This window comes from Lissotriton vulgaris, chromosome 8 (genome assembly GCF_964263255.1).
Source record: "Lissotriton vulgaris chromosome 8, aLisVul1.2, whole genome shotgun sequence".
Taxonomy (NCBI): domain Eukaryota; kingdom Metazoa; phylum Chordata; class Amphibia; order Caudata; family Salamandridae; genus Lissotriton; species Lissotriton vulgaris.
Window position 1 is genome coordinate 716,808,172 of NC_141696.1, and position 12,357 is coordinate 716,820,528.

Sequence of the window (12,357 nt, forward strand, 5' to 3'; positions counted from 1 at the left end):
TCAAGTAAGTTGGAGTTGTGGAGAGCCTCGCAAACGCGGTACCGCCACCGGTTAACCCCGAGTGTGCACCTTTTACCGCCCGCTGAGAGCCCCCATCTCCAGGCATTTATACTTACTTCTTTCTCTCCCCCCTAGCTAGGTCTAGCATTGCGGACCCCGTATGGAACTCATGATGTTTGTTCTTTGAAATCCTAAGTAAGCTCTCCTCATGACACTGTTTAGAGTTTATCACCTCTGCAATGTACATTTCCGCCTCAGGTACTAGCACCTATACCGCATAGCTTTGACTACACAGCATTTTTATCCACAACCGACACCTACCGCTTACTCTGTTGGTTGATCCGCTCACCATTTAGGCACCAGGCACCCTGACCTGCTACGGGCCTACATAATGTGACTTATGAATCATGTGTCTTTGTTGTTTGTCCTTTATATTCACAGGTACACTGAGAGGAAATCCTCCTCTTACACGTCCAGCACCTTGAGTGCTACACATAGGGTGCTCAAAACACACTTAGCCCCTTAGCCACCCCATCACATATAGGTCCTGATGAAAGCCAGTTTTTAACCAAGGCCTGGCTGAAACTAGTTGACCACACGGGACGTGGGAGACCATAAGTCTCTCCAACCACGTCCAAACACCTTGTTTTTAAACCTGCCTAGGGCCCACTAATACATTTATGTAACTGGGACCTCTAGGACAGCTTTTTTAACCTCACTCAAGTCACTTCACTGCACACTCACTTTACAAAACCAGCTCCGCTGTAGTCAGGCGTCGCACCACACCCGAGGCACACTCGGTGCCTTTGGTGGGGCCCGATGATGAAGCATGCCACCAACTAGGTTGGTGGGTGAGGGCTTCATAAAAACAAATTAGCTTTTCATAAAAACAAATTCGTTTTTCCTCCTCCCTCAAAACAATTGTTTTGATATAACAGACACAGAGCCTTTTTTACAAGTAGCTAGCTCCTATTGATTTATACAAAAAACCAAGTGTATCATGAAAACCTGCTAATAAAAAGATGACGAGCAAAAGGAAATCCAAGAAGGGTAACCAGAGATATGAATTTTTAAAGTATTGCGGTATTAAGCGGGAATTGCACCAAAAAGCACAAAGTAAGAATGATAGTCAATGGTCGCAGTAGACTGAGAACTAGGTGCAATTTGACGCTGACATAGCAGTACACTTCTTAAGTGCCACCTCCCACGGATCGCAAGGGAGGCACTTAAAGACTTGCAGGGTGTCAGATAACGGCCAACAGCATTGTAGAGTTGCCACTGGTCAGTCGGGTACTTCCATGAACAGGCCTCTTGCAGATTGTTGTCTCCCTATAGCCACACAGGTTGTCAGTCAACTGACCTTAGGAGCCCACTTGTGTGTCTTGGAACAAGATCACAGCCGACCAACTCACGACCTCCCTGAGCATGAACCCTCCCACCAGCACACCGAACCCAAGCCAGGCGGCCACCAACCTCACCAAGTGGATCAGCGACTGCGCAGACGACCTCGCCCCCCTGAGGACCCCACCTAGCAGACCCGGCAGCAAGAAAGCCCCATGGTTCACCGACGAACTCAAGAGCTCCAAGAAGAACTGCCGAGCCCTCGAGAGAACCTGGCGCAGAGACCCAACTCCGGACAACATGGCTGCCCTCAAGCTCGCCACCCGAAAGCACCACCAACTCATCCGCACCACCAAGAAAACCGCATTCAAGGAACGACTGGACAACAACGCACACAACAGCAAGGAACTCTTCAACATCGTCAAAGAGCTCTCCAACCCCAACGCCGGAAACAACGACATCACCCCTTCGCAAGACCTCTGCAACTCCCTCGCCTCCTACTTCCACAACAAGATCGCGGACATACACAACAGCTTCAGCACTCAACCGACGCACGCCACGACCAAACCACCGCCCCCCACCACCACCCTCCGCGCCTGGACCCCGATCAGCACCGAAGACACCGTCCGCACGATGAACTCCATCCACTCCGGATCTCCGACCGACCCCTGCCCTCACCACGTCTTCAACAAGGCCCGACGCTGTCATCGCACCCCACCTGCGGGACATCATCAACACCTCCTTCGACACCGCTACCTTCCCGGAGAGCTGGAAGCACGCCGAACTCAGCGCCCTACTCAAGAAGCCATCAGCCGACCCCACCGACCTCAAGAACTACCGCCCCATCTCGCTGCTCCCGTTTCCTGCAAAAGTCATCGAGAAGACCGTCAACAAGCAGCTGGCCGCCTTCCTCGAGACGAACGGATCCCTCGACCCCTCGCAGTCTGGCTTCCGGGCAAACCACAGCACCGAGACTGCCCTGATCGCAGCCACCGATGACATCCGAGCACTGCTCGACAACGGAGAAACAGCGGCCCTCATCCTCCTAGACATCTCCGCTTCCTTCGACACTGTCTGCCACCGTACCCTAGTACAGCGCCTCAGCAACGTCGGAGTCCAGGAGAAGGCACTGGAGTGGATCATCTCCTTCCTCGCCGGAAGGACACAGAGAGTCCGCCTCCCTCCGTTCAGATCGGAAGCCACCGAAGCCATCTGCGGCGTCCCTAAAGGCTCCTCGCTCAGTCCAACCCTCTTCAACATCTACATGAGCCCCCTCGCAGACATCGCACGCCAGCACAACCTCAACATCATCTCCTACGCCGACGACACCCAGCTGATCCTCTCCCTCACCAACGACCCCGCCACCGCCAGAGACAACCTACACAAAGGGATGAAAGAGGTAGCCGAATGGATGAAGAACAGCCGCCTGAAACTGAACTCGGACAAGACGGAAGTCCTCATCCTGGGATCCTCACCCTCCGCCTGGGATGACTCCTGGTGGCCCCCCGCCCTGGGCAGCGCACCCCAACCAACAGACCACGCACGCAACCTGGGCTTCATCCTGGACTCCTCCCTCTCCATGACCAGACAAGTCAACGCCGTCTCCTCGTCGTGCTTCAACATCCTGCGCATGCTACGTAAGATCTTCCGGTGGATCCCCACCGAGACCAGGAAGACGGTCACCCAGGCCCTCGTCACCAGCCGTCTGGACTACGGCAACTCCCTCTACGCCGGAACCACCGCCAAGCTCCAGAAGAGACTCCAGCGGATCCAGAACGCCTCAGCACGTCTCATCCTGGACATCCCCCATCGCAGCCACATCTCCGGACACCTGAGAGACCTGCACTGCTCCCGGTCAACAAGAGCATCACCTTCCGACTCCTCACCCACGCACACAAAGCCCTACACAACCAAGGCCCGGGATACCTCAACAGCCGCCTCAACTTCTACGCTCCCAAACGCCAGCTTCGATCGACCGGCCACGCCCTCGCCGCCGTCCCTCGCATCCGAAGAGCCACCACAGGAGGACGGTCCTTCTCCTACCTCGCCGCCAAGACATGGAACTCCCTCCCGACCCACCTCCGCCTGACCCAGGACCACCTCGCCTTCAGGAAGCAACTCAAGACCTGGCTGTTCGAGCAGTAGCGGACCCCCCTCCCCTAGCGCCTTGAGACCCTTTGGGTGTGTAGTGCGCTATATAAATGCTATGATTGATTATGATTGATTGGGTACTGAAGGGAGAAGGTCAAGTCCTTCAGGACCCCTTTTAGGTAAAACATAGCAGGTCCAGTCATTGTCTAATTTAACACAATTTTAAAAAGTGGTCTGGAGTGGGTGCCTGGAGAGGCCACATTTATGCCGGGCATCAGCTAGTGATGGGGTGGCTCCTAGCCCCTCCCTAATCAATGGGGTAAAAGTTCCTGAGTCCAACCCTACCCACTCTTTCAGTAGTTCATGTTTTCCTTAATTCAACCAGGCTAAAAAGCAATGTGTCAGGGCATTTCAAGGTGACTGGAATCTTCAGCCACACTTAACTCTAGCTCCAAGGGCTGTGTGTGTGTTGTTGGAAGTGTCTTAAGATCATTCTGGTGTCCTCTCACATCTAACACTAAAACCCAGTTTGGAGCAGGTACTGTCCCCAAAATAAACCCAGAGACAGAAGCCTGGTATAACTAAAGAAGGGTCCTCCAGCAACCAGACAGTGGGTACACAAGAATTGTCTTAGCATCCTGTTCTCTCCCTTTCAAGTGTGCCTTAAGTGTTATATGGGAACCCAGCAGGTCTGTTGACACTGTAGTGTCAATAAAGATTCCAACATCCTGACTCTGCATATACTGTGGAGTTCAGAAGAGTTATCTCTTTCCATTCAGGTCAGCCTATTGTTTGCTCCTGGGAGGCATTTTACACCCTTTTCAAACTTAATTAAAGCTAATCACTTGCCGGGAGAAGCTTAAGAGCAAATTAGCATCTAGGAACATCACGCAACGAAAAGTTAACTTTTTAAAAGTTACTAATCCTTTATAGTTATTAAATATCTCGATTCACGATTGAATTGAGTTTTTAATAGCTACTAAATAATTGTTAAATAATTGTTTTAGCTGGTCCCATTCCTGAGATAACATATTAGTATTTTAATCTGTACTCTAGTTTTCTACATAGGACTGCTAGACCTGCCACAGTGAAAACAGCTTTTGGTTGTTAGCTACTGTGAGAACATGTTAATGTTACATTTCTACGTGTCCTACTTTTAAATACCATGCACCCTGCCATCTAGGCTACAACGCCTGTAGGAAGCTTGCTCCGTATAAAATATAGCAAAGTAAGGTATAGTGTGCACAGAGTCCAGTGTTTGTGGTAGTCTAGGCGAGCAGTAAGGCTTTATCACAGGGTAGTGGTTAGCATTTATTGTACAGACTTAGGAGAGAAATGATGTCACACACTCAAAGACTGAATTCAGACCAAGTAGTTTGTATAAAAATATTATTTAGTTGTATTTTATTTCTAGAACCAAGCCAGGCCTGGTGCAGGTAAGTGAAATAATACTTTGCTGGTATAATGCAGTTGAATGCAATTGAAATGCAGTTGGATGCAATTGGTTTGTTTACAGGTAAGTAAACAATCAAAATTACTTTCCAGATACTTTTGAGAGTACTTTGTACGTTACTTTTCGGATTACTTTTTAAGTTACTTTTTCTACTCAGTGTGATTATGCCTAGATATCACACCTAGAGAAAAGGTAAGTAATTCAGTTTTTGTACATTTGCAGTTTCATACAAACCAACTCTACACTTATAATATTTTTCACTGAAAAACAGTTAATGCAGTCCTATGGGTGAAAACAGTGTTATTGGTTTATCACGGAGTACTTAGGTTTTGGAATTGGTATTCTGGGGTTAGAACCAGGGTTCCCCCAGGCTCAAGAATACACTCTCAAAGCACCCTCAGCAGCACTGGGGCAGCCCGGTGCAGGGTGTTGTTTTGGCGTCTGGTGCCCTGTTGTTTTCAATGGGATTTGCTGGTTATGGATTTTTGGATGCAGGCTTGGTCCATGAAGTCTTCCAGGAGGAACCAATAGATGGGCAGGGAAGTTGTAGGGCTGAGGGCCTTAGTTTATTTATTTTATTAATTTATTTCCTGGCGCTGAGCAGCCAAAAGATAGAGGGGGGATGGGGAAAGGGTCCCACCTAGCAGGTCATCTAGATCTTCGGAAACAGCCACGTTTTTACCTGTCTCCTAAACGGGAGAAGTTCTCTGATTTGTCTAATTTCGCAGGGAAGTTTGTTCCACAATCTGGCAGCAGCTACTTCAAAGGACCTGCCTCCTGACCTGGTGCTCTTAAAGATGGGCACCTTCACCAATCTGGCTGAGGACGAGCGAAGCAATCTCGCTGGAGTATACTAATCAAACTTTTTCCGCAGTCATTGGTCCACTCCCATGAAGGGCTTTAAAAACCAGGCAGAGTGATTTAAAATACACTCTCTAGGTGCATCTCAGGTTCTCTTCTCCAGGGTGCAGGGCAGCTGGATGCAGGGGTGCCTTTTGAGGTCGGATTTCACCTTACCGGGCCACTCTTGGTTTGCTGGGTCTCTGTGCAGAGGCTGCACGCGAACGTCGGGGAGTCCTGGAGGGGTCAAGCCACAGTGGACTCTAACTCTGGAGCGCTGGGGGACCTCGCTGAGACCAGTGGGACACTCGGATTTGGGCCATAGGCGTCGGGTGAAGTGGTGGTTCCAGGCATCGAGTTTCTTTTTCATCAGCAGATTCAGAGTCTTTCTTTGGTGATTCTTTTGAACAGAGCTGCTGTTTATAGGAGATATGGCCTTTGTTGAAGGCAGTCAATCCACCCAGGGGTTCTGGAGGTCACCGGCTCCAGGACATGGCGACTTTTGGCACAGGATCTCCGGAAACTGCAGACTGGCTGGGGCCTAATCAGTACTTCTCTGCAGTCTCCTCCGCTTAATGTCTTCTTTCATCCTTCTTCTTCTTAGGTTGCAGGAATCTGTCTTCTTGGTTCAGGGATACCCCCTAAATACTGTATTTAGGGGGCGGTGGGGTCTCGAAGTCAGTAGCCAATGGGCTACTGACCTTAGGGTGACTACACCCTTGGTGTGCTCACCCCACGTGGGTGAGTAGGCACAATACCTAACCCTGATTGGAGAGTGCCTGCCATCTGCAAGTTGGTGGGCACACCTTCTGGGATGTTCTAATTTTTCCCACCTTTCTTCCCGCGGAAAAGGAGGGGAGACAGGAAGGAGGCCTTCTACTGATAGCAGGAGAGGCTGGGGATCACATTACAAAGGCAGAAAGGCCTTTGAATCTTCCCAAGCCACATAGGCTCTTCCTGACCTGGGGAGGTGTAAACACCTCCACCCAGGAAATGCTTTGTTTCTGGGCTCAGAGAGTGAAGGCTCCCACCCCAGGGGTCGAGAAACTCACCTCGTGGTCGCAGGCTGGTGTTTTTTTAGTCAGGCAACCCACCAGACGGTGGTTGTTTTTCAGGGAGCATCTCTAATAAATCCCACACTGGTTGTTTTTCAGGGGCATCTCTAATAAATCCCACACTGGCATCAGTGTGGGTTTATTATGCTGAGAAGTGTGATACCAAACTTCTCAGAATTCAGAAAAGCCATTATGGTACGGTGGAGTTCATAATGACAAACCCCCAGATCATATACTCTTAATAGCTTTACTGCACTTACAATGTCTAAGAATGGACTTAGAAACTGTAGAGGTACACTGCTCAGGCAACTGTACCCTCACCAGTGGTATAGTACACCCAGCTAGAGGGGTGTCTTACCTATACCATAGGCAGTGGATTGCAGGCATGGCACACAGGTATGTGTGCTATGTTGGCTGTTCACTTTTCTCTGCACCAAAACACGTATTCTGCAATGGCAGTGTGTGTGTTAAGGTACAGGGCCTCTAAGGGTGGCACAGTATGTGCTGCAGCTTTTAGAAGCTGTCCGTGGTCACAGTGCCCTTGGTACCTATGGTACCTTTTACAAGGGACTTACATGTGGCCGGAGAGGTGCCAAAGCCTTAGTTTTGGGAAACTGTATTGGCAGGGACCCAGGGTACATCAAGTCAATGTGCATCAGAAATCTGGCAAAAAGTGGGGGTTACTGCAACAGAAACCCAGATTCCTACAGTGCTTTATTTATTTTTATGGAAGGTTTTTACCTTCCAAAAATTGTTTATTTTGACAGGTTGAATTGAAGTTTCTTCACTGCTACAGCCAGGTTACAGTGGTAAGCCTGAAGCCATTTTTTCACTACCACTGTTGTTGATGGAACAATAGGTGTGCAAGTCCACTAGTGACATATAAATTCCAGCCCCTGGGTACATTTTGTGCCCTGTAGTAAAGACTTATAGGCAAGTTAAATATGCCAATTGGGATTATACCATCTCAGCCATGTTTAAAGGAGAAGCACAGGCACTTTATTATTGGCTTGCCAGATTAAAATGCACAGAGTTCTAAAGCCAGCAAAAATATATGGTTAAGTAAAAGGGGAAAAATATGGAGTGACCATGTGGAAAAGGCAGATTTCCTTTGGTCCGTTAAAGAGAAAGAAGCTGAAAGTACATTTTTTGCAACATGTAATACGGTCAGTGTCATATACTGTTTGGACAGGAACACAGGTGTATTCCCCTGCCCTGAGTGCCCTACTGAGTGTATAATTGGTATCCTGACTTTTTATTGTGGTTCTAGCATCATGATAATGTAAGCGTGTGCTCAGAGGCCTTGGCATGTCCCTAACTATAAAAGGTCCTGGACCAGAAGTGGTGCATCACACACACACACCTTCATTATTGATAGTGGACAGCTGTCCCTGTCATGAGTGTCAGACATAGAGTGGTGGTAGCAACCGAATGTATAAAGAATCAAAGCGTGAAACAACTTTTTTATCTGGGTCACTCATGTTGAGGTCTACACCTGTGTAACGATCCACTTCGGTGAGCGTGCTCTGACCCATGTGTTGATAACCAGAGAATGTGTTAATCATGGTTGTGTGTGGTGCCAGTGTCGCACATGTATGGTGTGTGAATGAGCAAGAGAATGGAGCCCAGTGGAATTGGGATCCATTTTCAGTACCCAGTGCCTGATTTACCAAAAGATGGAAGTTTAGGACTGGGCTCCTAGAAAGTGAAAGTGTATTTCTTAAATTCCTGCAGCTGGACCAAGGAGACCCAGACACTGGTGTAAGGGTAGTGGAGATAGGACCTCTTCAGATATTTTATGGGGCTGTTTGGTTAGCAAGGAGCTACTAATTAGTCTCTCTGAGGACTTCCATTTGGTAGATGGTAGGGGTGGGACTACAGACTTCGTTGTGAAAAATTGTGAAATCTCTAGGTGAGACCTGTCCTTTGCCTTTCCTAGATTACTCTTTCAGGTGGGCTGATGGCAGCTAGGCTCAGATATCTCACTTGTCTTTGCGCCACTGTGGATTCTCCATAATGAAGACTACCCCATTGCTCCTTGCTGCGCAAAACCTCACTCTACACAGGGGCGTGGCCAGCAACATGGCCGAGTAGGACGTGTGCCTGCGCTGCTCCGGCAACCTGAACTGATCCGACATTCTTAATGGTGGCCTGAGGTCCCAAAAACCAATGCCTTTATACCCTGGGGGTCCATAACCACCCCGACGACAGAGAGTGCCGAGTGAGAGCCACGGTGAACCTGCATTCCTAAGCGGAGAAGACTGCATCGAGGGCTTCGGAGCAAGACCCAAGATGGTGCCGCTGGGACACTGAGGGGAGAGTCAGCACTGCCGGAGGTACTGCCGACTACTGGGCATCGCGGGTGCCCGGAGGCGCATTCCCGCTTGGTCGCAGAGGCCACAGAAGGAAGCGGGGGCTTAAGCGGAGCACTGCATCGGCTCCGGGGAGTCGGCGAGATGAAGAGAGGAGGAGCTGACACTGGGACCAGGACCCGCTGGCCAGACTGCTCTTGCCGAACCCGGAGGTGAGGGCTGGCCTCGGGGGACGAGGCGCCTGGAGTGAGTGACGGAGGGGCGCTGAGCCGCGATGATCTACGCCTCGAAGTGGCCGCCCGCCCACCCAATCTTGCTGCGAGACGACAGCCGGGACCCTGAACATGGGCGGCGTTGGGGGAATCCCCTGGGGCCTCGGCGAGGGTGAAGGGGGCCCGAGGGAGCAGCAGGCCCAGATGGAGAGGGCCTCCACCCCACAGCGCCAAAGGGAGACCCAGTGAGGCCCGTCCCCCTCCCCCTCTCGAGGGGGTTTAAGGTATTAGAGGCAATAGTAGAAGATGGCCCCCGGACATTTAACGTCTACATTAAAAGGGCACAGCTTTGGCCAGTGGCACATGCCGAACCTTCATGCGACCTGAAGCGCATCTGTGGTAGGCGAATGGGACAGCCATGATTAGCGAGCTGCAGTGGGGGCAAGCAACATTTGCCCGCATTAATTCATATCCTGAACTTGCTGGGCTGCACGGGCCACAGGGGACTTGGCAGATCACAGTGGAGACAACCTGGTATGACCTATCTCTGGCCCTGCTGGACTTAGCCAACTGGGGGTATGGATCTCCCCGCTTGCCTCCCCCCTCCTGGTTCCCCTTCTCCCCCAACGTGGGGACACAGTGGCCGGTTCTAGCTGGAGGCCAAGACGAGTGAATTGCTGAGCAGCTGGTGGGCAACTGGTATTGGAGGGACTGTCCGGAGGGGGACCTGGCAGTGGCGGGTCGAGGTGAGGGGCTGGTCAGCGCTAGGACAGAGTAGTCCCTACAGGTGTGTGGCCCACGGAAGCGCACCATGGGCAAGAAGGACAAGGATCCTAAACCTCCCAGACAGGGAACACTGGACTGTTATACCAAGATGGCCCCCCGCCAGAAGACGACTCTACGGTTACTCGTTCGGACACAGCCCTGCTGATGAACGCAAAACAGGCGTCCCGTGAAGCCTTGGAGAATAAGATCGGAGAGGTGGGCACAGAAGTAACTCTGTTACGGCAAGACCTCCGAAATTTGGCGGAAAGAGTAACGGAATCAGAAACGAGATTGGGGGAAGCTGAGGACAACATATAAGATATGAGAAAAGGTATTGTGGAGCTTCAGTCGTAGCATAAGCAGCTGCTGTGGAGGGTGGATGATGCAGAAAACAGGTCAAGACGCAAGAACCTCCGCTTTGTGGGCTTTAGGGAAGGAATCGAAGGTGCAAACATGGCGGAGTTCCTGCACTCTTGGTTACTATGCACTTTCCCAAAGGATACATTTTTGACTTGTTTCATCATAGAAAGGGCTCGCCGAGCACTGCTGGCTAAACCACCGGCAGGAGCGAGACCTCGGCCAGTAATTGCTAGTTTTCTGAATTTTTTGGACAGAGACATGATTCAAGGGAAGTTAGAAAACTTGGGGAAATCCGCCTGGACAATGCCCAAATAATGATTTTCCCGGACTACAGCCAGGAAGTGCAGAGGCAGAGACGCTCTTACGACTCGATTAAAGCTAGACTGAGAGACCTCCAAATCCAGTACATGCTGTACTATTCCCAGTAAAGCTAAAAGTGATATATAAGGATAAGACGCGCTTTTTTCAAAACCCGGAAGAGGCGTGGCAGTGGCTGGAGGAACGCCCTCCGTTGACGCGACAAATGAATGGGGCTCAAAAGACAAATGCTAGAGGGAGGCCCATGGAAGGCCCCAGAGGGGCGCCAAAACCGCAGAGGTTGCGACAGAGGCGTGGAAGCCGAATCCCGGATGAGGCCCCATACCCCAAAACCGGACCTGTACGGCGGAGGCGGCGGAGTGCTGCCTCCCTGTAACAACCGGATTTTCAGACTCCTTTTTTGGGAAACATTATCATTTAAATCATCACTTGCAAAAATTCAAAAACATTTTCTTAAATAGAACTCTTGGCTTTGTCAAAAAATGTTTTTTTAGGAAATCCAGATAGGTTATAGAGTTTTAACCTGACTGCTAGGGCAGCCAATTGTAGATTCTAATACAAATTTTAAAGGTTCAGTCAATATATTTAAGTGAAAAGTTCTCTTCTATAGGAAAGGGCAAAGCATATTGCTTGCATTTTTCTTCATAATCCATCGTTGGTTTCTTCTTAGAAAAAACAGTTAATTCGTGTAGGCCACGACCCTCCATCTTCATCTGTATCCTTTGCCAAGGAAGAATCCCATCCGATCTCGTCATCCATGGAACATCAGCACCCGTCTGCCATCAGCCGTCTGCATTGGCTCCAGGCTTGGGGATTATTCCATTCTTCAAATAAAAAAAACTAAAATGAAAATAAAAACAAAAAGACAAAAAAACAAACAGGGCGGGGCGGGGAAAGGTGTCACTCGCACCCCCCCCCCCGATAACAAATCCCAGCAACCTAAAACAAAAGACAAATATCATCAATCTTGCAAAAAGAAAAACTTCAATTAAAAAAAAAACAAATTTTTTTATGTCCCTCTAAGAACCCTGAGGTTTATAAAATCCTACTCCAAGTTTGGGAAAATTTTAATAAAACTATTTGCATTATATTCTCTAAGTTTGTTTGGACAAAATCAAATTTTTCCTTACACAGCCAGAAGGGCTGGGCAGCTAACTTCACTACTTTCTCACTCCTTGCTAGCATACCCTTCCCTTCAGAGATGTCCGCGTCCCCGGGCTGGCTCAGTTTCAACCATAACAAGCAGGAGACGGGCTGCTCCACTGCGATCTAAAATTGAGTTGCTGCCAATTCTGATCTCACTGCAGAAGCGAAGCCCCTGCCAATTATTCTGTTTACATTACTGAAAGGAAAACTATTTATCTACAAGCGTCCCATATCTCTAGCCAGGGAAGCTTTCTGGGCTGACTGTGAGGAAGAGCGACTTGACCCCCCCCCCCTTATATCAACATTACTCTGCGGAAAGAACTGAATCATAGCCAAGAATACCAAACTGGGTGTCTCTGCTCTCATAAGTCACCCCTCCCTTACAAAAAGCCACTGAGAAGAAAGAATGCTTTTGTGGAATTCATGCTAATCTCTCCAAGGTCAAAACCTAGCTGTGCACAGCC